This window comes from Heliangelus exortis, chromosome 3 (assembly GCF_036169615.1).
Source record: "Heliangelus exortis chromosome 3, bHelExo1.hap1, whole genome shotgun sequence".
NCBI classification, from domain to species: Eukaryota; Metazoa; Chordata; class Aves; order Apodiformes; family Trochilidae; genus Heliangelus; species Heliangelus exortis.
The window spans coordinates 7,182,960-7,207,238 of NC_092424.1; positions in this window are offsets into that span (position 1 = coordinate 7,182,960).

The following is a 24,279-nucleotide window of genomic DNA, read 5'->3' on the forward strand; positions in this document are numbered from 1 at the left end:
CTCCATATAGCTTGTAATTGCCAGTAAAATTGCTGCATCCCAAAAGCACATGGTGGAGAGTGAGGAAGGCTTGCAGACAGCTGGAGATCACCAGTCTGCCCAGCACAATCTCTCCTTCAGCTTGAAAGCTATATAGAAAAATTAGGAAAAAACCTGATTGAACCAAGACTACCTGGTCTGCATTCACCATCAAACTGATTTGAAAACCATAAGTAATTTTCACTTATGACACTTTAGCAGAGGGAAAAAGTCTCTCTGCCTGTTCTGACAGGTTTGGTGCTGAAGCTTGCTGCCTCATTGCTCTATGAGCTCTGGATTTCTGAGAGTTGGCACTTTGCCTCTGGTCATCTTTGTGGAATCTGCTGAAAGAAATAATCATAAAGACAAGGGAGTTTTGTACAGACTCACACATCTAGACTGAAATACAAAAAAAGAAAAAAAAAAGAGGGTTTTCAGGCCATAAGTAGCTACTTAAATAAGCTGCATAACATCTATAGTTGTACAACTGCAGGATGTCCTGTCACTGGGAATTACAGCTTGGTGCCTGTGAGAAATCTGTTTGGAATGGCTGAAATGTGATAGGATGATCTTACCAGGGACGTAGATGGAGAAACTATATTTTTTCTTATTGATAAGAGGTACTGAAATTACTTGGACAGAAACAAGCAAATAGGAGGGGATCAACTGCAGAATGACAGAAGGTAACACAGGTAATTTTTTAAGTTACCATTTCAGCTTAACAGAGCTGTTATTGGCAAGACTAGGTAGAAAAAGAATGTCTTATCCAGTGTGTACATGCTGAAACAACTGAAAATTCTAACCCAAACAAGCATGGTCTTGTTTGAATGCAGCTCAGTAAATTAGTTTTCACACAAGTACTTTTCAGAAGGGACAATGAGAATTCTGTTGGATCACACTTGGTTTTATGCCCCACAGCAGGGTAGGCAGAGTTGTGGGAAAACTCTTAATCTCCTGTACTTGATGACACCCAAATTTCTTCAAAGCACTGGATGATGGAGGCATCTATGGAAGAGCCACCACCTGCAGCAGTGTGGTCCCTGCCTTGGGTGCTGCCCAACCTCCAGGGTGCAGCATCCATAGGGTGGGTAGAAAGACTCAAGCAGAACTCACCCAATGCCTCATCTGGAAAATAACCAACTCTGTGCTTCATTTTGGTCAGTGGCTTAATGTTAACTGATGCAATGACTATTTCAGCACCTAAAGAATATATACATGTATATATTTATTATGAAGAGAGACATGGAAAAGATGAAGCAGCCAAATTATGTGAAGGATCCTGCAGCCTGGAGAGCTGGGGGCTCCTGTCCCTCTCCTGCTGCTCAGAGATGAGTTTAGGCATTCTGGAAGAACCAAATGAGCAGGCTCCTTTGAAATGTCAAGTTTGTTAATTCCTTCTCTTGTGTTCATGCTCAGAACTCCTGGTATTCACCCAAGTGATAAATTAACTTGAGAATAGAAACAATTGACAGGCCATCTCTTCAGGCCAAAGAGCCATGCCTGGTTTATCTGAATGAAATCATTTCAATTACTTAGAAGCAGGACAAGACATGCAGGTGTCACAAAGGGAGTGGACAACTTGAATGTATGGTGGGCCTTGGGTTTGCTTTTTCCCTGCAGAATAGATGAAGCCTTTGAAATCTTCTTCCAGCTCAGCTGTCATCATGTTGGGGTTATCCTCTCATTTGTATTCATCCTTTTCTCTCCATAAGTCTACAGAAAGAGAGATGAGCTGAAGTATTGTTTAAGTGCTGAGATACAGCTTTAGTCTTTGCCTCTGCTTCTCTGTTACTTGACTTCCAGAACTTTAAACTCTCTCTCGTAATTTCTAATTCATCCTGATTTTTCTTTTCCCAGTTGACTTTTATATGTCTTGGCTTCTAAGTCACAACTATTTGTCAGCAATCCTTTTCCTGCTCATTAGGCTCTCTTCTTAGTTGTCATATTTATTTTAGAAGAGGATGAAGGGTAAAGGAATGAAGGCAGAATAGAAGAAGATCTCAGGCTCTACCAAAAAGTTTTTCCTTTTGCTTCACATACTGTAATTTTGTAAGTCACATTCCATAATTCTGTACTGATCAGTGTAGATAGTTGATTAAAATGGATTAAATCAGAAAAGAGATGAAACAAATCAACCAAGCAAACCCAAAAACCTATTGGGATAGCAAAACATGGGATCATTTTTTTCTCAGTTCTGATTTGTCCCTCTTTACAGTAGTGCATCTCTACTGAAAATGTCATTACATGTTAGTGGTCACACTTCTTAGACTGTACGTATCTTGCATGTAGTGGCCTTAGATACACTATTCACTAGAACTATATCTTCAACTTTTCTGAGATCTCTTCTCCTTTGGGGGATTTCTAGTCTTTCTAGATCTGTCCTTATTTTAAAGAAAAGTGAAAAAAAGTCATTCTGAGCTTTCGTTGTTAGATAGTTAAGCTATCTGGAAACAAACTTCTTTTTAAGGATTGCCTCCAGGCAGCTAAATATTGCTGTCTGTTGGAATTTTCCATTAATTTTAGTTGCTCCAACTGACCTTCTCAACAGGCTGTTTTACTTACATCTCAAAGCTGGTTAGGGGTGTTATATTTAAATTATTTTCTTTCAAAATGGGAAAGATATTCATGCTGTGTGATAAACAACTTTACCTCTTTTATTGAAATACTCAAGCATCCAAAATATTAGCAGAATGAAATCAGGACCTTATATTAATTTGTGTAGCTTCTGTACATTGATTAGTCTGTAATGCAAACTGCAGTTCTGCATCCCAGTAGGGAAAGCAGCAGATTTATTTTCCCATAGATGAAAACCAGGTGATGTCTGATGAAATTAGTAATTAGTTTATAAGTATCTCATCCATGCTGACTAATAAAAGGCATAATATCTGAAGCCATGCAGGTGGGTATGAAAAATACTTTATTGCTCTGCCCCATAAGTTCCTCATAAGATGCTGAGATCACCTTTGCTCTTCTGTGGTTGAGTTGCACACAGGTCTCTAATCTATTTCATTTCCCAGCACTTCGTGCCTCCCCTCTTTTCTTTGTGCAGAATTCATTCTAGTAAATGTGATCAATAAGCTTCATCCTACCTTTTTTCTCAAGAGCTTTTACTGTGAGATCTGAATATTGTAAGATGAATAGTCATCTTTCACTCCAACAGCTCAGAAAAAACCTCTGACTCCACTCTCTTTTAGGAAGAGAAAACCACAGGGGGAACCCTGGCAGAGATCACTGTAGAAAGTCTGTAAGTTTTTCAGCTGGGAAAACTGTAAAACAGCTGAAGTGACTACACAGAGAGGATGTGGTAAGTACAGAATGAAATGAAGTCTACTCTTGATCTAAGTATAATTTATTACTGATTCCACTTCTCTCTGTACTTCCTTCTTTTTTAAAACTTACAAAATTTGGGTTAAAATTAATTTTGCATTAAGAGTAATGAGAGGATCATTTACCATCTCACACTTTTGTTCTACCTGAGGTTTTAATTAGACAACTCATGAAAATTCCTTCTCCCCTGCTGTAAAATTACTCAGTACACAATGGAGCTGACTACAGAGCAACATCTAAGCCAGAATATAAATGTTAAATATATTTTTGTTTACAGGTTCTTAACACTGATTTCTAAGTCACTGTTCTTTCTTAAGCTGTGTTAAACCATTTCATCTTTAGATCCCCCTCTTGCCAACACCATTGAAAACCCTGAAGATTTGTTTTTTTCACAGCTCTTTATTGAGCTTTGTGGAAGAAATGAAAAATTGGGAGAGACATCCCAGCCATTTTAGTTTGTTGAGGACTAAGATTTATATTCAGATTGATTTTCATTTATAATAGATCTACAGTCAATAAAGAGGGTGATAAAGTATGGTTTCAAACCAGCAGGATATTAAGAGGGCTGTGTTAGAGAGAACAATTTGGATCTAAGCATCAGACTGTTCTTATGAAAAGAGGAGAGATTCAATAGGATCAAGAGAACCAAAGCTTTTACAAATGTTACTCTTTTAATCACCCTAGAATTCATTAACAATGACTACCTGGTTTAAATTTCTGCAAAATTAAACTCCAGTAAAACGCAACACCTGATAAATGCCTGAGTGACATCTGATTAAATTACCAGATCAATACTTTGTTCTCAACCCATTTTTGGATCAGGCAGAAACGAGCATGGTTATTCCTTGCTCCGCACTTCCACATTTTAGATCCCTCCAGAAGTGAAAGTGTTGCGGCGAGCCTTTCTCTGGGGGACACAGCTCTTCTCCGGAGATCTCTTGCCGTCCCTCTCCTCAGACATCTTCCTCTCTTATCTGATTCTGCTTCTGGGAGCATGCCTTTTATTTTGCCCTTCAGCCCCGCCCATTTCCGGCTGGGGCAGGCCCTAATTATTGGGCACAGCTGGGCCTAAGCTCCCAGTTCACTATCAGCGACACCTGAGGACTTGTGGTTCTCTCTACATGAAAGACCTGAAGTCAGGCTCTTGAGAGCAGTGCCCAGCTCCCCATGTATGGACTTTGTTTGACTTTGCCCGAAGAGGTTTTGGATGCCCCTTTCCTTGGAAGTGTTCAAGGTCGGACTGGATGGGGCTCGGAGCAACCTGGTCTAGTGAGAGGTGTCCCAGCCCACGCAAGGGAAATAGATGATCTTTAGGATCCCTTCCAACTGAAACATTTCTATAACTTTAGTTAGAGAACTTTGACCAGTTTTCTTACTTTTGAAGAAATTCAGACTCTTTCTGTCTTTGCCAAAATATGAACAGTTCCTACATTAATTTCTAGTCTTTCTTCTGTCTTGTAGAAGGTCTGAGTCAGGTGTCAGCTAAAACACACAACTTTCTTTCTGCAGTAGTTTGGGCTTTACTGCAAATTACTGTTCTACTGTTCTACTGCCTTTTTACTGCATGCTGACAGCAGCAGATGTAATAAACTCCAGGGTGAAACTCACCTTTTTCTTCTTTTCTCTATCCCTTATTGTCTAAACACAGAGACTGGGAAAACCTGCATCTCTAATGGTGTAAAAATACTCATAAATCTTTCCTTATGGTTAATGCAGAGGTGCAGTAGCTCAAAAAAAACCAAAAATCCACTTTAAAAGGTGAAAGTCTCTTTCTAGAAAACTTTAATTCAGCTGAAAACTGGTGTCTTTTTAATTCAGTTCTGCAATGTTTCTTTTTGCCAGGTCTTGATCAAGTTAGTTAAGGAAGTCCTTGCTGAGCAGGGGTCAGCACGTTGCCTTTAGCATGTTGTTGGTGGCTACAGCTCAAGTATCTCCATGGCTTCCTCCTTCTATAGCCAGGAGAAGAGTTCCTGTAGTTACAACAAACTTTTGGCAACATTTGGTACACAATGTACATGGTGGAAGTGTGGGAAATCCTAGTTTCTAAGAAACTGGTTTCAGTAACACATAAATGCTTGCTAAAAAAAAAAAAAAAAAATAATTATTTACTGGCAGGGAGCTTTAGTGTTTGCTAAGGAGGTTGGGAACTTTCTGTCTCATTAACTTTGTGTGTAAGACGATGATGAGTACAATTGCATAAACTTTATGCTGAGTGAAATTTGAGCTCTCACTTGTGCAGATCTCTATCTGAAATATGATTCCAAAAGAGAAAATTTGGCTTCTTCTACTAGAATTCCCCCACTTTTCAGTCTTAATGAGGAAGATGGGTGTTGCTAGTCTACCTATTTTTTGCGGAAAGATTTTTGAAATCTGGAGTCAATAGGTCCCTGGTGCTAGGTAGGACTAAGCTACACCTGGAGTTGTGTTTGGTAGAGTAAGAGTGTTGAGTATGTAGCAGCACTAGGGATCCACCTCCCATGATCTTTGAACTGAAATGTCAAAACTGAATTATCTACCAATGGACCATGACAGACAATCTGGACCAACAGCAGACAAGCTGGACACCACTCCATGTTTTTTCTCATTGTCAAGACTGCCAGCACCAGAGAAATTAAAAGATCATTGCAAAACATTGTGTGTACAAGAGATTTTTTCTCTTGCTCAACAAGGAGTAAAGAATAATAAAATTACCCAATTAGTCATATGCACAGACAAGAATGTTGGACTTCAAGGTGGGAACAATCCTGCAATCTTTTTTATAATGTTTAACATCTGATGACCTGAGAATCCAAACCAGCTGGATGGTTGTAAGAAGACTTTATAGACACTGACTCTCATAATGCTATGGCATCAGTTGATGATGGCAATAACAATAAATTCTAAGATTAAAGTATATGTAAAAGCAACACCCTTCAGTCATTATGGAAATATTGTATTGCATGTAATACAAAATTACCATAATCACATCTGGATACTTATTTACACCACAACAACATTAAATATCTAAGTGCTATATGTTGACTTTTGATTTCTTTGGTTTTTTCTTAAGTGCTTGTCAAACTGAATGGAGGTGCAGGAACTTCCAGTACCTATGTGGTTTTTTTGGCATCTGTTTTCTGACCTTGTCATGGCTTTTGCAGAGCCTAAATTGTATGAGGAAAACACGAGAGGGGACAGCTGTCATGGGTAAGCCATTTTAACCCTAATTATACCATAACTTCCTTCAAAAAATCCCTAACCTATTCTTTTTCCTTCCTCTGTTATTCTGAAAAAATGGTTCAAATCCCAACTAGAGCACTGAGATAATTGTATTGCAAATATCAGATATTATTTATTTTTTCTTTTTGACTACTGGAATGTACAGTGAGCTTATTCCCACTTCATGGAATAACTGAGCACCATGCAGACTGTTGTTTGTGGATTCATGTGCCATCTTAAAAAAATTACATCTTCTGGAATTACTGTATGGAAATGTTATGGTATTTCCTGCAAAGGGAGGATTTGTTCTGTTATCTTTGTGGAAAGTTCTATTCTTTCTAGGAGCTCGAATCTGCCTGTTTTTTTAGTCCAGAATTTGAGAATAAACAATAAATTTTAACAAGTACACATTTGAAAATGTTGAGATTTCATGTTTTCAGATATTCAAATTTGCATTCAAATTGTGACAGTAACTTTAGAACCATGTACCTCATATTTTAGTTTGATTTTCATTCTCTAGAGTTCAGAATGGAAGTCTTGCCTCTAAAAACATGGACTTAGAAAAAGCCACTGGAAAGGTAAAACTTACAGACAAGTTATTCCAGCACCTGGGACCTCCTGAAAGTCATCAGATACTGCCAGGTTTATAGTGAAGTTTTTAGACTTCATCAGATTAATGGAATCTAAAACAAAAGAGGCAACACCCAAAACTGCAAGTCCAAAAGACCTTTTATAAATAGAAACTCTGGAAGTGAAGGTGAGGCAGCACTAGCCTAGAGAAACCAACAATATTCCAGAAAACACAGAGAACATAAATCAAGAGTAGCTTCCCCTGATAAGTATTGGCTTACTCTTTTACTTAAGGTTTGGGTGAAATTATGAGCAGATAAAGTCTGAAATGTCTAAGAACATTTCTCTAAGATAATACCTATCTGCTGTAAATGAAAAATTAAAAGTTCACATTTGGTTTTCCCTGACTTAATTGCAGGTTCTGAAAATCTGGATTTTTTCAAACGTGCAAACTGAGAAACCAGCCTTTTCAAGTCCCTTTGCTCTTTTTGAAAAAAATAATTCAAAGTACTGAAACAATGATGTGCTAAGCAATAAAAGTGACATTTTCCTCAACCACTTGCAACATCTTGCAGGCAGAATTTTTCAACCTGCTCTGTCTCTTGATCATGCAAACTAAATTGAAGCATCGCATGAACATTTAAAAAGTATGGATGCTTTTTTTCCAATATTGAGTACTCCAGCTAAAACATTCAGAATTAGATCACATTGTTGTCACCATCCTGACTACTCTACATTGGTATTTGCATTCCCAAGTAAAACAGGGATTGTACTAGAAAGGATCTGAGGCAGAAGATGGAAACAGAAGAACTTATGCCCTATTTTAAAGGTACAAAAACCTGTATCTGGAAGTAGCTCTCACTTTGTGGCCGAAAGTATGGAATATACCAAGTACTACCAGAGGATTTGTGAACACACAGCAGCTCACTCACTGAACCAAGAGCCTCCTCTGACATCCCAACAGGGTGACAAAATCTAGTAAGATAATATTACTGATAATAATTTTCCTTCATTATTTCCCATTCAGCACATACCATACAGGTAGGAAAACAAACAAAAAACCCACAAAAACCAAATCACAATCTACATTTTTCAGTCACCTGTATTTGGACATATGGCAAGGGCTGGTTATTTGTTATCTTGTACCTTTTTAACTTCACTGCCTTTGTTTCTCTTTGTTAATGCTGTCCTGGTTTTACCAGGATTACCCCAAGTCAGGAGTGTTTTCCTGGGAGGATGCTTGCTTGATGTGTGAGCAAGACAAGAGTAACAGAGTGATGGGAAGTTTGCAGCACACTACCTGTGTAACTGGTCATAAAAAACCACCAAAGGAAAAATCCTTTTGTTTAACAACAGAAAAACATCTCTGTTAAAGGTAGGAAAAGAAACATCAGAACAAGTGGGAGTACTTTAAAGACCCCGAGGCTCAGGGTTTCCTAAGAAGATGAAACTATCCAACTTCTTGCAATATTTTCTGTGCAAATAAACAATATTTAGTAATATGTAATAAAGTATAAAACCTTATTGCCCATGAATATTTTGGCTGTGCAACAATGAAAAGTAAACTAAAGATATAGAATTTATCCCTATAAAGGTGAAGGAAGGATGAAATGCATCCACTTGGGAGCATGAGCTGCCCTGACTCATGTTAATGGAGTGGGTGGTGTATATCCCACCAGCATCTGGAACAAAATATTGATTCTCTACCTGGTGCAACTTTTTATTTTTCCCTCAGTTCTACTGACAAAGTGAAAAACTAGTTTGCAGATCTCTGGCCAGCAACAGTGTAAGTGAACTGCTTTGAGCATCTTTTGAAGTCTATTACTCAGATAAAGGCAATGGCATCCTGAATCAGAGCCCAGGAAACTTGTGCAATATCCTGCCTATATTTGTTTGGTGCATTTTGTATTTCAGAATCAAAGTCCAAATTAAGTCTCAGGAGATAAAAGACTCATACATTTAATCCACTACATAATTCAGCACTGGATTTACCTTTTCAGTCCCCCATGCCTTCCCAGAAGATGTGATTTAGTCAAAAAAAAACCCCAAACAATTATTGAGCTCAGATCAGAAAAAGCATGGGGAGATTCTGTGGTCTGTGGCAGGAATCAGGAGGGGCAAACTAATGGCATCTACCATTAGTGCACCTGTATTTCTGAGAAATGTACTGTGTTTTGACTACACCTATTGATATGAGGGAGAATCCAGAATTTAAAAAAAACAAAACAAAACAAAACAACAAAACAAGGCAAAATAAACCACTTCTAGTTAGCTAATTAAAAGAGCTGTAGCTCATACACCAGTGCTTTTTTGACTCATAAATTAATAATTGTAAGCTGGCAAATAGCCCCAATTTGTAAGCAAGTGATTGATAGAGCTGTGGAAATTAAATGTGCTGCAAAGTAACACCCAGTGGATGGAGCATGGCTGGGAGCTAAAGGTAAACACAGTGATATTTACATGGCCAGAGCATCCATTTATGCCTAAAGTCAGGAGAGTATTACATGCAAAACTAAACCTTTGGATGTTTCTAAATGCATAAGCAATAGAAAATAGTTTTGTTTTTTGGTTTTGGGGTTTTTTCTTTTTTTTTTCCCTTGCTGCTTTTCAGATAGAAGTTTGCTTCAACATATTTGCATTCTGCTTGGATCTCCCAAGTCAGCCCCAAGGCAGCCTGGAGGACCAGAGCTTCAGGGGCTGTTGGCCAAGGGAGGAGTGGGCTCCTTCCAGTTTGTTGCCATGGTACCTGGAAAATAGTTGGCACACTACCACAAATGGTGGTTTCCATCAGCTGGGGCATGCAAGGACTATAGCCTTGGCAGAACTACGTTACCCCAGCTGAAATTTTCCAGAGGGCCTCACAGTGCTTATGAAAAAACTCATGTTTTCCTCTAGAGTGACAAAATTACTTCTGACATGTAAAAGAGCAGAGAGAGGGCTCTCAGATCACTTCTTTTTCCTGAACTCCAATACCCAGTGGTCACCACTGACACCTTCCACAAGTTCAGCTCTTGAAGTGAACAACAAATCTATTAGTGGAGCTGCTTTTTAAAGGGATATTTTTCTGCCTTTTCCACAGTTGTTCTCCAGGCACTGATCTGTGTGTACTCAGACTGCTTCAGCTGATCCATCAGTGTAGAAACTGTATCAAAGATTTCTCTACCAAGGAGGCAGAATCCTAAAGCAGTTACTACTTTGATACAATTTGTGTAATTATCCCAAACTCATTTATCTATTTAAAATTAACATGGACTTCTTGGAAATACTAATTCTTTTGAATATATTTTCACTATGAAAGAATAAGCTCTCAAACTAAAACTTGAATAAGAAACAAAAAATATTCATTCAATTAATACGTCCATTTTATTCCCCAGTATAGGATTTGAGGTGGGTTTTTTCATTATAAATTCTTTTTAACTAGGGTCATGTGATGTGTGTGCATATTCTGACAGTATTGTCATACTAAAAAAACCTGAATTTTAGTCAGGACTAGTTTTTCAGGAAAACCTGTCAGCCCAAATATCTCTGTCAAGAGTTCTGCTTCCCCATTTGAAGAGCAATCAAGACTCTAATAATTACGTAGTCTGAAACACATTAGTAATCACACATCAAAGTGTAATTTTTGTATCTTCCCACCTTTCTGTCCCACTTCTCAAATTCTGAGTATAGTGAGTGCAGAAAAACAGAAGAGAGGTGGGAGGGAATTAATCAACTCTCATCTGCCTCTATTGTGCCATTTTAATGACAGGTTCACCTTCCATGTTCCCCTGGGAAACACACAAGATGGCAGAGGATGGAATGGAATAAAGTGGTAGAGAAAGTGCAAAATAAATTAGAATAATATAAAGCACAGAGAGCAGGTAGAATAGGCTAAATGAAGAGGAAGTGGAAAGGTAGAATAGAATAGTGGACCAGCTAAACTGTACTGAAACCCAAGAAATTTAAAGGTGTAGCAACTGGAATAGAAAAAGCAATCATTAAAATGAAGGGGAAAGCAGAAGTAAATAAAATGGTGAAATAAAATGGTGTCTAGAAAGCAGGAGTGAACTTCATGCTATTGGAAATCCATCCAAGCTCATGTTTGCTATGTTACAAAATATATCAAACAAGGATCCTCTTCCCAGACAGCCTTTGCTAAATGTGTGTTCTCTATCTCTGTATAATTTTATTTTACAGTTGTTTTGCTTAAAATGAACCAACACACTATGGAGACATATCCACGAGTGAAAATAACTTCATATGTCTTCATATATGACTACAGTCACCCAGAAAATAGCAATCAATCCAAATAAATTGAATCAAAGGAATAATGTCAGAAATTGATGCATTGCTATGAATTTTGTCACACTGTCTCCATTGGTAATTTAGTAGGATTTCACAAATTAAATAAGCTGGGGCCCAGCCTAATAAAGTTGTGTGCTTACAGACAGATTCATTTAGCAGATCCATCATGCAGCATCTCCTGAGCCCAGTCTGTACTCCAGCCCTGCCAGCACAGCCATCAACCTCTTCAGCACACAGGGAGCTGCCTACAGCTGGTGGTGAGTTCTTGTCTTCTCTGTTCTTCAGCTATTGCCAGAAAAGATGAAGCAAAAGCTTCAATCATGTCTTCATTCAGTTATGAGTAAACATTATTGTCATTTTTTAAGAAGGGATGGAAGTGGAGCTGAGACTGCTCTCAGTTTATAATAAGAGCAGAGCTGATGTTTCACTGGCTGCAGGACAGAGCTGTCGTGATGTCCTGGATATTCAGGGCACTCAGGAACCTCAGAGAACTCCCACCACAATCACTGAGGCTTAACCCAAGCACCCTCTTCACTGTCTACCCAGGAAACAATGTTGGCTCTCCCTAAACTGTGCAGCAGCAGCTGGATAATTTGTTCCTGAGGACAAGCTTGCTTTGGGCCAAGTAGTAGATGCAGAATAAATGCATGAAGTCCCTCAACCATATGCTGCAGGGAATAAAACCAGATAGCCTCCCATTTGATCAGATAACTGTCCTTCCATTTATCTCCTGCCAGCTTTCAGCTGTATCTTGAATTTCTTCCAGCACCATCAACGGAGAAAGCAAATAGCTCTCATCTTCTGCCTCTTCCCAAAAACAGAGGCCATGATTAATTTTATTCTCTGTAAGGGAAATGCAAACGAGCATCTTGAATACTGTTAGTCACCATCTTTTCAAGTTTGGGATCTCCAGTGATAGATTTTCTACAAGACTACCTCATATTTTTTTGTAGCTCTGCAGTAGGTCACATATAGTCCTGAAGCTCTCTAAGTTCTGTAGTGTTTCTGTGTTATAACTAAAATATCTGTGCTGGGATTACAGAAGAAAAGAAATCCCAATATTTATCAACATGTCTTCTACAAGGTTGTCAAAGATACTTAGATACTTAAGTTCTGTTATAAACACACTAAATCTAAAACAATGACTAAAAAAGACACAAGGCACATAGGAAGGTCAAAAAATCAGAGTACATTTAATTCAAATGGTCATTTAGGTTGTTGCATTTTCACTGTGCTGGCTGAGTGCCCCCAGTGTGGGATGCCACAGGCTGAGAAGGATTTTTAACAAGCTGACTTTCCAAATGCATCTCCATCTCTTCTCAGCTCATTCCAAAACTTTGACACAGAAGGCTGTTACCAGCAAATCTGGGGGCCTTTACAATCAGGGCCATTCCTAATGCTAACTCTACATGGTTATCAAAATATTTGCAATCAAACATGATTCAAAACAAAGCAAAACAAAAAAACAAAAAAAAAAACAAAAAAACAACTCCACAAAAAAACAACCAACCAAAAAACCTTATAACTTTATAAATCAAACTTTATAAATCAAACTCAACACCAAATCTTCATAGTGTATTTTTATAAATCACAGCAAAATGTTCAAATTGCAGTGTATATTTTTGGAAATTAAAGAAAATTATTTGCTAACTTGCAGTAACACTATCTGGCCTCATTTAAAACAATGATGTCTGATAGTTCCCATTTGTTATGCAGTGATGGAACATATAGCAAGATACTTGCTGAGCTACCTAAACCATTGGCTGCTATAATTTATATTTTTTTCCCAAAGCCTGATACATCTGTAAATACACATCTCTGGACCTTGTCATGCATGTTTGATCAAAGTGGGGATGGTCTGCCTCTAAAAAAGAGTTTTTTGGTTTATGGAAGAGATTCAGAAGCTACCGTTAGTCTTCTCTCTGCACTACAATCCCTTGGACCTCCGATATGGTGCTGAAGATACTGGAACCCAAAGAAAGAGTAAAAGATAAAGGTTTTTATCACTAAGGACTATTATAATTCACAGCATGGAAATTATTTTTAGCTAGGTCTTTGTTTTAGATGTCCTAGAACAAAAGAACAGAAGGAGACTGCTCCCACTGAATTCGGTGGAAACATTTACATCATTTGGTTGAAGGCCACCAAGGTTTGTTGGTAACTTTTCAGCAACACTAAAGCATTAGGTTGCTAAATAACTGATATATTCCACTTCAAAGTGTCTAGCTTTTAGGTCTAACAAAGTGTTTCCAACATTGATATAAATTTATAATTTGGGCCTGATTTTCATACGTATGTTGCAGCCATTGTTATTGTAACAGGAGGAACTTCATTTCTCTCCTTATGTGATGCTTTCAATCAGCCTATTACATCATTTCACATTGTAAAGCCATTTTAAAAAATTAAAAACAAACAAACAAAAAAAGCCCCGCCCAAAAGAACAAACTAGCCCTGAGGAACTTGTCTTTAAATATTTAAAAATTCAGAAAACAACAATAATCCAACCAGAGGTATACTAGCCAACTGGCAAAGCAAAATCTGTGATTGTTTTTAACGACAACCTTGCAGCAACTCGACTACCTAATTAAAAACCTTCCTGTCCTCTTGGAACAATTTCATGTGCCTTTGACAGGAGATCTGGCTCAATCTGCAGATTTTCAAACCAGATCTGCTTTTTGCTACTTCAGTCCCCAAAGGAATGGAAATGCATCCATCCTCTCCTCTGAATCCCTGCATTTTACTGTGCTCACCAATTAGAATATTCTGAATGAAACTGTGGAAAGGGACAGACACAGTCTGGATGTAGATGGAAAACCTGATAATACAAACTTGACTGAATTCTAGGGAGAGAACAAGCAAATTTAAAATTCACTCTCCAAGTGAACAATTCAATTTTTGATAGTTTTGGTGTGGTGTCCTCACAGCAGCACAGGCACACACATTTTGCATGTGGCTCTTTGTCACAATTTAACACTTGGCCTGGTAATAAAACCCAATGAGAGATTAATCCCCTTCTCCTCCCTGAGAAAGAAAGGAGAGCGAATAAGGGAGAGAGACGTAGGGGTTGGAAACTAAACTACACAGCTTGAATGAAACAGTAATGATAAATAGGAAAAAAATTACTAAATATATACAAATATACAGGAAAATTGATACCATGTTCCTCCACCATTCCCCCCAGTAACTCTCACATCACCACCGAGGCTGCAGGGCAGCCCTGGGAAAGTCCAGGCTGGAATCCTGGGGTCAGCAGCAGTCGGGAACTGGAGGCAGGAACACACAGATTCAGGTGGCATGGATCAGGAGCACAGGCAGAGGAATGGATGGAATCTTCCCAGGATGCCGAAGCAAACCGGGACAGGTGAAGAAGGGGAAGCAGGAAGGATTTTGACCCTCATGATCCCCAAAATTTGTACTGAGTATGATGTGTATGGGATGGAATACTCTGTTTGGTCAATATTGGCCATCTATCTGTCCATTCCTCCTTAAGGAGGGTTTCTGGTGTGACCTTTTTACTCCTTTTCTCCTTCTGGAGGGCAAAATGTTCCTCAGAGCTGAGCAGTGCCCTTGGCTCTGCAGCCCATTCTCTAGCTGGAACTATAAATACTGAGTGCTATCGTTCCCAGAAGCAGACACTGACTGAGAAACTTGCTGTTAATTTCAGCAAGTGCAGCTACTTACAAGAGACTTAGCTGAAAGCAAAAGTACTAGACAGAAAATTACCTTTATCCTGGCCCAAACCAGGACATTCTTCAAGCATTCAGTTACTCCACAGCCATTCTGGGGCACAGTGGCTTTCTGAAAGACAAATAATTGCCTTTATGCTGCTTTGCTTTTTTACTTTACTACCACTAAAGGGCAGCCAAAAGGAGAGGATGGTCCAGCAGCTCAGATATAGTTTAGTCCCTTTTATGACTTATGTTAAAATAACAGCATAACTGATCATGTTCCTCATTTCACCGTTCATTTTTTCCTATCTATATGCTCCTTCCTTCCTTCCTTCCTTCCTTCCTTCCTTCCTTCCTTCCTTCCTTCCTTCCTTCCTTCCTTCCTTCCTTCCTTCCTTCCTTCCTTCCTTCCTTCCTTCCTTCCTTCCTTCCTTCCTTCCTTCCTTCCTTCCTTCCTTCCTTCCTTCCTTCCTTCCTTCCTTCCTTCCTTCCTTCCTTCCTTCCTTCCTTCCTTCCTTCCTTCCTTCCATGGATTTGAGGGAAAAAAAAAAAAAGAAACTGGCTGTGGCTCTCTGATCATCACTGTTTGATGTTGGTCAAGTTAAATTTTTCCAGGTCAGATTTATGGTTTGAGATTACAGTGTAAGGCTTATCAGGGCAATCCTAGTATCTCAGTCATTGGATTTCTCCCTGAGATCCCTACTTTTGACTGCTTCCCATAGTTTGGGGCAGCAGCTGCACCATGCTGCCAGAGTCTTATTGCAAGGCCTGACGTCATGACAAGGAAGAGTGGGTGCCTTGAGGTGTTTCCCCCTGCATAGATCTCAGATTAATTGTTTCAATGGACTTTCTCTATCTGAAATTAAGATTGCACTGATCCTGGTGAGCTGCAGATGATGTGAGACTTTCTTTCAGGTTATGTAACAGGAGACCTTGACCATTTTGTGATTCCTTGTCCAGGGGACCTCAGGACTGGGGAACTTGAGCATCAGAAAAAATGAGAGCTGTTGGATGAAGTCAACAATGAAATTCTGGAGCAGGATAAATAACTATTCCACTGAAACATGTATGAATTTTGTTCCTAGACTTTAACAGCCCACAGCTGCCATTTGAAGGAGTGGATAAAGAGTGAGTCAAGGAGGGATGTTGTTGTTATTACTGTGAACACCACGGTGATTCTGTACACAAGGAATGTCCCTGTTTTATCCTTGTCAGTAGTTTAAGCAGGGGTAATTAGTAACCCTGTTGGTGCTCTCCTAAAAACTTCATTTCACATCTTTAGTTTTCAGCAGGACCAAAGGTGTGCTATAGGATTCTGCAGCTCAGACTTGTCTTACAGCCACATGGAGCAGCTCTTCTTACAGTGTTGGTGGAGGTAACATCACCCATTCATGTGACATTTCTGGCAGACCAGACAGAGCCAAGGACCTCTCAGGCCAAGAAACACCATTAAAATTTGTAAATGCAATAATACCCCTACTAACACCCCTAATATTGTGTTTCAGAGTTGATTTTCAAAAGTGAGATTAGCATGCCTCAGGAAATCAGGTCAGGGGGAAAAGCTGCTTCCTGAAGGTGCAGAAAGAGGCTGAACAGCACTGATTTTCCCACTGCTAATGCCAAGCTGCTTCACTGCTCACATTGCAATCAAGCAGTTAACTGAGTAAGTTCATAGCAGGAAGCAGGCTGCAGATAATCAATTAACATTGATTCTGATGCAGCATAAGCCCAGGAAATAGAACATTACATTTGCTGTTGCACTTGTGAGTATTTGCAGAAGAAACACTTAATCAAGGCTGTAAGTGATAGTATTTTTCAATTATTTTTTTTTATCTAGGAAAAAGGTCTCACTGATAGAAATATTAGCAAATTCTTCAAGTATTCTAGATAGCTGACAGTTGAGTCACTTGAGAGGAAGTGCTTATATGATTTTAAAAGAGCTATAAGTCTAGACATTGCTGTTATAAATTGTACAATTAATCATGCTATTCCATTGTCATGTTTGCAGTCAAAATTTTTTTCTTGCAACTTCATTCATTTTAACAGAAATTTTTGATGAAGTGAAACATTTTATGGAATACTAAAGAGAAAAATATGGATGTGTCATTTAGAGAACAAACCACTCCAAATGGAAAACTTCCTGGATCAAAAAAGATAAATTCTTCCAGCTTTCATTTTGTGACAAATAAACACTGGGGAGAAAAAAATAAGCTTTTCTTTCTAGGCTAGCTAATTTAAACCATCATTACCCCTCTCTCATTTGGGGGAGCAATCTGTCCAAATGTGGCCCGGAAATACGATTTGCAAATGTGTTATAGAAATCTATTTGATTTCCAAAGCTGCAGATGTCTATTATCAAACATTTGAAGTTTGTAATCAGTAGATCCCACGCACAACATTCTTTCCCACTTCTTCCAATGGAATAATGAGTGTATCTAAAAAATCCATCTCTTTTCTCTGGAATTGTACAAACATTTTCCTTTTTAGAATACTCTATATTTCCAGAAAGGAAATTTTTCCTTCCATTGTACTGTCTTCAGTAGAAGAAGACAGGCAGAAGCAAATTCTGTGTTGAACAGACCATCACAGACAAGTTGAAATATAAAGAACTTTGGTGATTCTAATAAAACCATAGTCTAACTAATAAGTACATATATTCCCTGTAACAGCACTAATTATTTCTGCTTTCAGAAGTAAAATTGTCAAAAAAAGCAAAAGCACAAGACAGAAAATCACCTTTATCCTGGCCCAAACCAGGACAAAAATTAAAATGCATCCATGCAATAAAAGACTAGAGATGTATGAAAATCTAGAATCATGTGAGAAATAATAATGATTTTTCATTTTATTTTTTAATTGCTGTGGATTAATATATTGCTGAGTTTATAAGTACACGTATAATGATGCTGAGATTAAACTATTCTTTTTTTTTGTCTCTGTGTTAAGTTATCTGGAAGAGAATAACTATAAAGTACTTCAGTTCAAATAATATTTTATTTTTCTGAAGTTGCTAAAATTCCTAAGTAAAGTCTAGGATAACATACATTTATTTTATCTCTTCAAGAAGAGCAGCACTGCACTAACATTGTACTAGCACTCCTGTGATAATGTGAGAATAATTCTAGAGGGTCATTTGTCTTTCCTCTCCATAATCTGCAGGTCTGACATTTCTTCTGTGCAATTCCAACAAACTTTTCCCCTCTGTTCTGCAAAGCAAAAGCTTAGAACTGTTATGAGCCCTCTCTTCCATTACTGACTTATGGTTCCACTGGAATCCCAATTTTACGCACAAAAAAAAAAAAAATCTGGAATGGAAAGTTTGATTCAATTTGGTTTTGGTTTTCTGCCTTCCTTTGCCACCACGTGGCTCTGAGTTTTTCCTGGGCACTGAGTCAGGGGTCCCTTTGGGTCTGCATCCATCTTTCCAGCCCTGCAGAACCAGGTCATGGTCCAGGATGGGACAGAGCATCTCTGCATGGGACAGAGCATCTCTGCCAGTCTTGCATCTCCATTGTGCCTCTGCAGCTGCAGACAGCTTCTTGACTTCTGTTTTTTGGTTTCAAACACCAATTCCAACAGTGAATGTTGCAAAGATAAAACAAGTCAGGAGTGTTCACGCTGGCCGAGGCTACACCTAAAAATGACAGCAGTTGTAAGGGAAAATTAACCCAAATACTCTGTAGTGCATTGAGCTTTTACAGTTTGGCAACTGTTGAAGGCTGAAGATAAAAATTACTGTTTTCAATCAATTTACTTGATTGCAAAGGGCAGCGAGTACTGACAAAACTCCCTGTGGAGTCAGTGGAATTTCAGCAGTGTTAAAGACCAGAACATGACACGGTGTTCTGATCAAGACACTATCTGCCCATTAAAATTCTTAGAATTTAGTATTTTCATGAAAAAAACCACAGAAATCACTATTCTGACCAACTTAATCAAGTCAAAGCTGTGAGCATAGCCAACCTGTTCCTGTACATTTTTCCCACACGTGGTGTTTACTATTGATCTCTAATTAAAGTGGAATTAATTTAAAACATGGCTCAGAGCACCCATTACAGGCTTGTAAAAGCAAGGCCTGGTAAGAGGCTTTCCTCATTATGCTTGGCATTCAAAGCTGGCTTTCAGTTGCTTAGAAGTTTTCATAAAGCACAATCGACTGAACAGAGAGGTAGAAGCACAAAAATAGGTAATTTTTATGCCCTGAGAGCTCAAAAAAAAAAAAAAAAAAAAAGTGGTCTTTGGTTAAAAAGGAAAAAAGCTAAGTCTGGAAAATGGCTTTTAGTGGTCTGTTCTGAATACCTCAAAACGGGCCATAAAAAGGAAAAACAGCTGAAGAGGTCTTGAAAATATAGATAACAATAAGACTGTTTTCATAATATCACAGTGATATCTTTGTTAAAAGTCCTTTTTTTCTTTTTCATATATTTTTTATTTATTTATTTAACTGTGAGTATATTGGTCACAGATCTGAGGGATTTTTTTACATGTTCAGGCATGACTTGACTCCAGGCATCATGAGCTGGGTCTGTACCTCTGCCATAGAGTTTTACAGAATCATAGAATCATTCTGGTTGAAAAAGACCTTTAAGGTCATCAAGTCCTATCTTCAACCTAACTCTACTGAGTCCAGTGATATTTCATTTCACCACCACTCTAATTACATTGAAAAAAGTTAAATCACAGCATTTCACATTGGTCAAACTAATTCTGTTCTGGGATTTTTTTTTTGTGAAGACTATTATATGTTTTTAATTAAATTGATTTTTACTTTTCTTACCCAGCTTTCATGAGTAAGTTTAAAGTGAGTTAGTACTGTGAGCTAGGCTAAAAATTATTTTCATGTCATTTCTGGAATTAGACTTTAAGCATGTCCAGGACCAAGTTTTCAAACCTTAAAAGTATCAAAAAACTTGCTTTTTCTGTGTGTCTAATCCCTCTGCTGTTAAAAGCAGTCATAGTATATGTGGCCTCTTTTCCTGCTTAGCCAAAATAACTGGCCAGATTTTTAAAATAAAATATTTTATTGGAAGCCTGCCAGCACAGGTTTGCCTCTGAAAGCTTTTAACTCCATAAGACATAAGCCTGAGACAGAAAACAACCCATATTTAGAGAACTTGGAATGAGAACCAGGTCTTCCAGGTAAACACAGAGACCAAAAATGTTATGAAAAAGACTCAAGACAGTGGCTGCAGAGACCTGGATGTACTCAGAGTTGGAAAGGACAAAGGATTTTTTTTTATTTTTTTTTTACATAGAATCATTGAAAACTTGTACTTTTCTTATTGTGTGCCTAAAAATTCTTGCAAACTTAAACCAGTATCACATACTTCTCAGGAGTCACTGCATTCACGGAAGGTCATCTGTCAAATAAAACTGTAGCAGCTCTGGGGTTGTATCTGAATTGGGCTCCAAGTGGCTGTTGTGCAAGTTGGATGAAGAGCTTTTCACAGGACTGAAATGAGGGTGTTGTTTTTGTTGTACACATCAAATTGTCTCTGCCTGAAATACTTCTAGGCAATGCTGTAATCCCTTAATTTAACTCTGAGTTTAAGACAAAATGCACAAATCAGTGAAGGAATATTTTTTCTTTGCTTTAGAATCTAAATTCCCTCCTACCTTACTTATTTGGTAGGAAAAAAGTTTCTTATTTATTATCTTTTTCATTTGATGTAGAGAAGGTGAGTGCAAGTGACTTGACTTTGAAATTCTGATAGTTTGAGGGGGAGCCCAACATTAACAGGTTTTTTTTCCCCTTGTTCCAGCCTCTCTAGCACTCTCAGTGAAAGCATTGGAGAATCTGATTTTACTAGGGGAGAAAAATCAATATTTCAAATTATTTATTTATATAGTTGAATATCTTGAAATAAATCAAGCTATAGTAGCAAAAAGCTTCATATTTCTTACTGACAGATGGTCAGATACTTGTAGTGAAAGCCATTAGAAAATCCCCTGTGCAGTGTTCATTCTCTGTGTGTTGTATTTACTGTTCTTTGCAAAGCAAGTGGTGGAAGGGTAAATAACTCACCTTACGGAGCAATCTGAGAGGTGGTTTTATCATTAAATGTAGAGTTACACGAGCTGCTTGCTGAGGGATGACAAGTCAGAAATGGAGTTAAATCTCCAGGGAGAAAATCTCTGCTACAATGAGACATTTTGAAAGCTCTTTTAAAATCTAAACATGAAAACCTCCTTGTCCCAGATGCCACACGGATTGCTCATGGAGTTCACCACAGCCTGGATTTTACAGAAATGTGATCAAGTGTGGCACAGTGGTGGGACCAGACAATATTTCTGAAGGCTCTGTCACCACCCAGACAAACTGAGCTAAAATGTCCCCATGTCAAAGTTAGTGCCATACACAGGTGGGAAGCATATCCTGCCCAAATTAGATGCACCTCCTCCACCAGCTGACCTCCATGCATCCCCCATCAGTACAAGATCAAGATTGCAGTGTTATCTGAGTAGAAAAGTGTCCTTCTAGGCTTTTTTTTTTTTCTTCCTTTCACAGTTAACCTCTGGTTGTCTCCTACCAGATACAGGTGACAGCTTTCTTCTAAGGGTGGCACTGTGAAAAGTGGGACTTTGGGACCAGATGGGATCCACCCAAGGGTGATGAGGGAGCTGGCAGAAGAGCTCGCCAAACCTCTCTCTATCATCCACCAACAGCCCGGGCTCGCCAGGGACATCCCAGATGATTGGAAGTTGGCGAATGTCACGCCAATCCACAAAAAGGACCAGAAAGAGGACCTGGGAAACTACAGGCCCATCAGCCTGACCTCAGTGCCTGGCAGGGTTATGGAGCAGATCATCCTCAGTGTAATCACACAGCACCTACAGGATGGACAAGGTATCAGACCCAGCCAGCACGGGCTTAGGAAGGGCAGGTCCTGTCTGACCAACCTGATCTCTTTTTATGATCAGGTGACCCGCCTGGTGGATGAGGGGAAGGCGGTGGATGTGGTCTACCTGGACTTCAGCAAGGCCTTTGACATCGTCTCCCACAGCATTCTCCTGAAAAAGCTGTCAGCCCACAGCTTGGACAGGGGCATCTGTGCTGGGTTAGGAACTGGCTGGAGGGCCGGGCCCAGAGAGTGGTGCTGAACAGTGCTGATCCAGTTGGCGGCCGGTCACTAGTGGTGTCCCCCAGGGATCAGTGTTGGGCCCAGTACTCTTTAATATCTTTATCGATGACTTAGATGAAGGGATTGAGTCCATCATCAGCAAATTTGCAGATGACACTAAGCTGGGGGGAAGTGTGGATCATCTGGAAGGCAGGAGGGCTCTGCAGAGGGACCTGGACAGACTGGAGAGTTGGGCTGATTCCAACAGGATGAGATTCAACAAGGCCAAGTGCCGGGTCCTGCACTTTGGCCACAACAACCCCATGGGGAGCTCCAGGCTGGGCACAGAGTGGCTGAGAGCAGCCAGACAGAAAGGGACCTGGGAGTCTGGATTGCCAGGAAGCTGAACATGAGCCAGCAGTGTGCCCAGGTGGCCAAGAAGGCCAATGGCATCCTGGCCTGTATCAGGAACAGCGTGGCCAGCAGGTACAAGGAAGTGATTCTGCCCCTGTACTCAGCCCTGGTGAGGCCACACCTCGAGTCCTGTGTCCAGTTCTGGGCCCCTCAGTTCAGGAAGGAGATTGAGGTCCTGGAGCAGGTCCAAAGGAGGCAACTGGGCTGGTGAAGGGACTCGAGCACAGATCCTATGAGGAGAGGCTGAGGGAGCTGGGGGTGTTGAGGCTGGAGAAGAGGAGGCTCAGGGGAGACCTCATCACTCTCTACAACTCCCTGAAAGGAGGTTGGAGCCAGGGGGGGGTTGGGCTCTTTTCCCAGGCAACTCTCAGCAAGACAAGAGGGCACAAGAGGTCTCAAGTTGTGCTGGGGGAGGTTTAGGTTGGACATTAGAAAGAATTTCTTTACTGAGAGGGTGATCAGACATTGGAATGGGCTGCCCAGGGAAGTGGTGGATTCTTCGTCCCTGGAGATATTTAAAAAGAGCCTGGATGTGGCACTCAGTGCCATGGGCTGGGAACTGCAGCAGGAGTGGATCAAGGGTTGGACCTGATGATCTCTGAGGTCCCTTCCAACCCAGCCAATTCTATGATTCTATGAAAAAGCCTAAAGTGTGGATGAGTTTTCCAAGGTCAGCAGTAGGCAATATTGTGAAGAAAGGTGCAACTTAGTCCTCTTTAAGAGAGATTTAAAGGAAAGGGACCCATTTGGAGTAATTAGAGAGGAGAGTACTCAATGTGTGAGAAATATCCTGGAAGAAAGCACAGGGTTCCTTCTGTCTACACTGAGACAGAAGCATGAGACCCTCATGGGTCTGAGCATTGCCTGTCACACAGGGCAAAGCAGAACTGGCTGCAGCAATTTATTTTGCCAGAGGGAGCAATCTGAAAAATTATTAGGTGAAGAAAACAAACCAGTATCTTTGAATATAACCATCCAGGCATCCAACCCTAGAGGTAAATTGCCAAATTCTCCCTGGATAAATTAGCATTGAGGACTACCTAGCTTATAAGTGCTTGGTGAAGGTCAGATTTAAACTTAATTAAACTTAATTAAATTAGCTGAGTTCTGAAGACAACTTGATTCGGTTCATATTATCAAACAGATGATGGCATGTGGTTTTTTATTTTGTTAAGGGTTTATAAACAATTTTGTGTCAAATAAACCAAGAGCCAAAATGCCAGAAGACAAATACATACAGAATGTGTTCATTCATATGAAAGAAAAATTGCTGCAAAATGTTACCAATGAGCTCTGTGAACAGATTGAATTTAAAAAAAAAAAATTATAATTTTTGACTTTTCAGTTCATTTGCTATCCATGTTTTCAGATGAATTTCTAGTACTTAAATGGTGAGGAAAAATCAAGAATGTGTTAGAAAGCCAAGTGCCTCTTTACTCTTGAGATTCAGCCAGAGGAGTGTATTCCCCAACAGTAAGAACCCTGGAGGGAAGAGAGAAGGGGGAGAAGAGGGTAAGCAACAATTGTTTCATTTATTATTTAAAAATAAATTGTGATATTTATGCAGCATGCAATTATTAATAATTTAGCATTTATTATGTCTTCCTCATAAAAAAAAGAATTTTGAAATATTTTTGCTGTGAGTTCCTGACTCTTGTCCTATATTTGGAGGAAGAGTCTCACTTCCCTGTGAAGGTGGCCAGAAGAATAGGAACAGAAACTGTGATCTTTTTCATGTA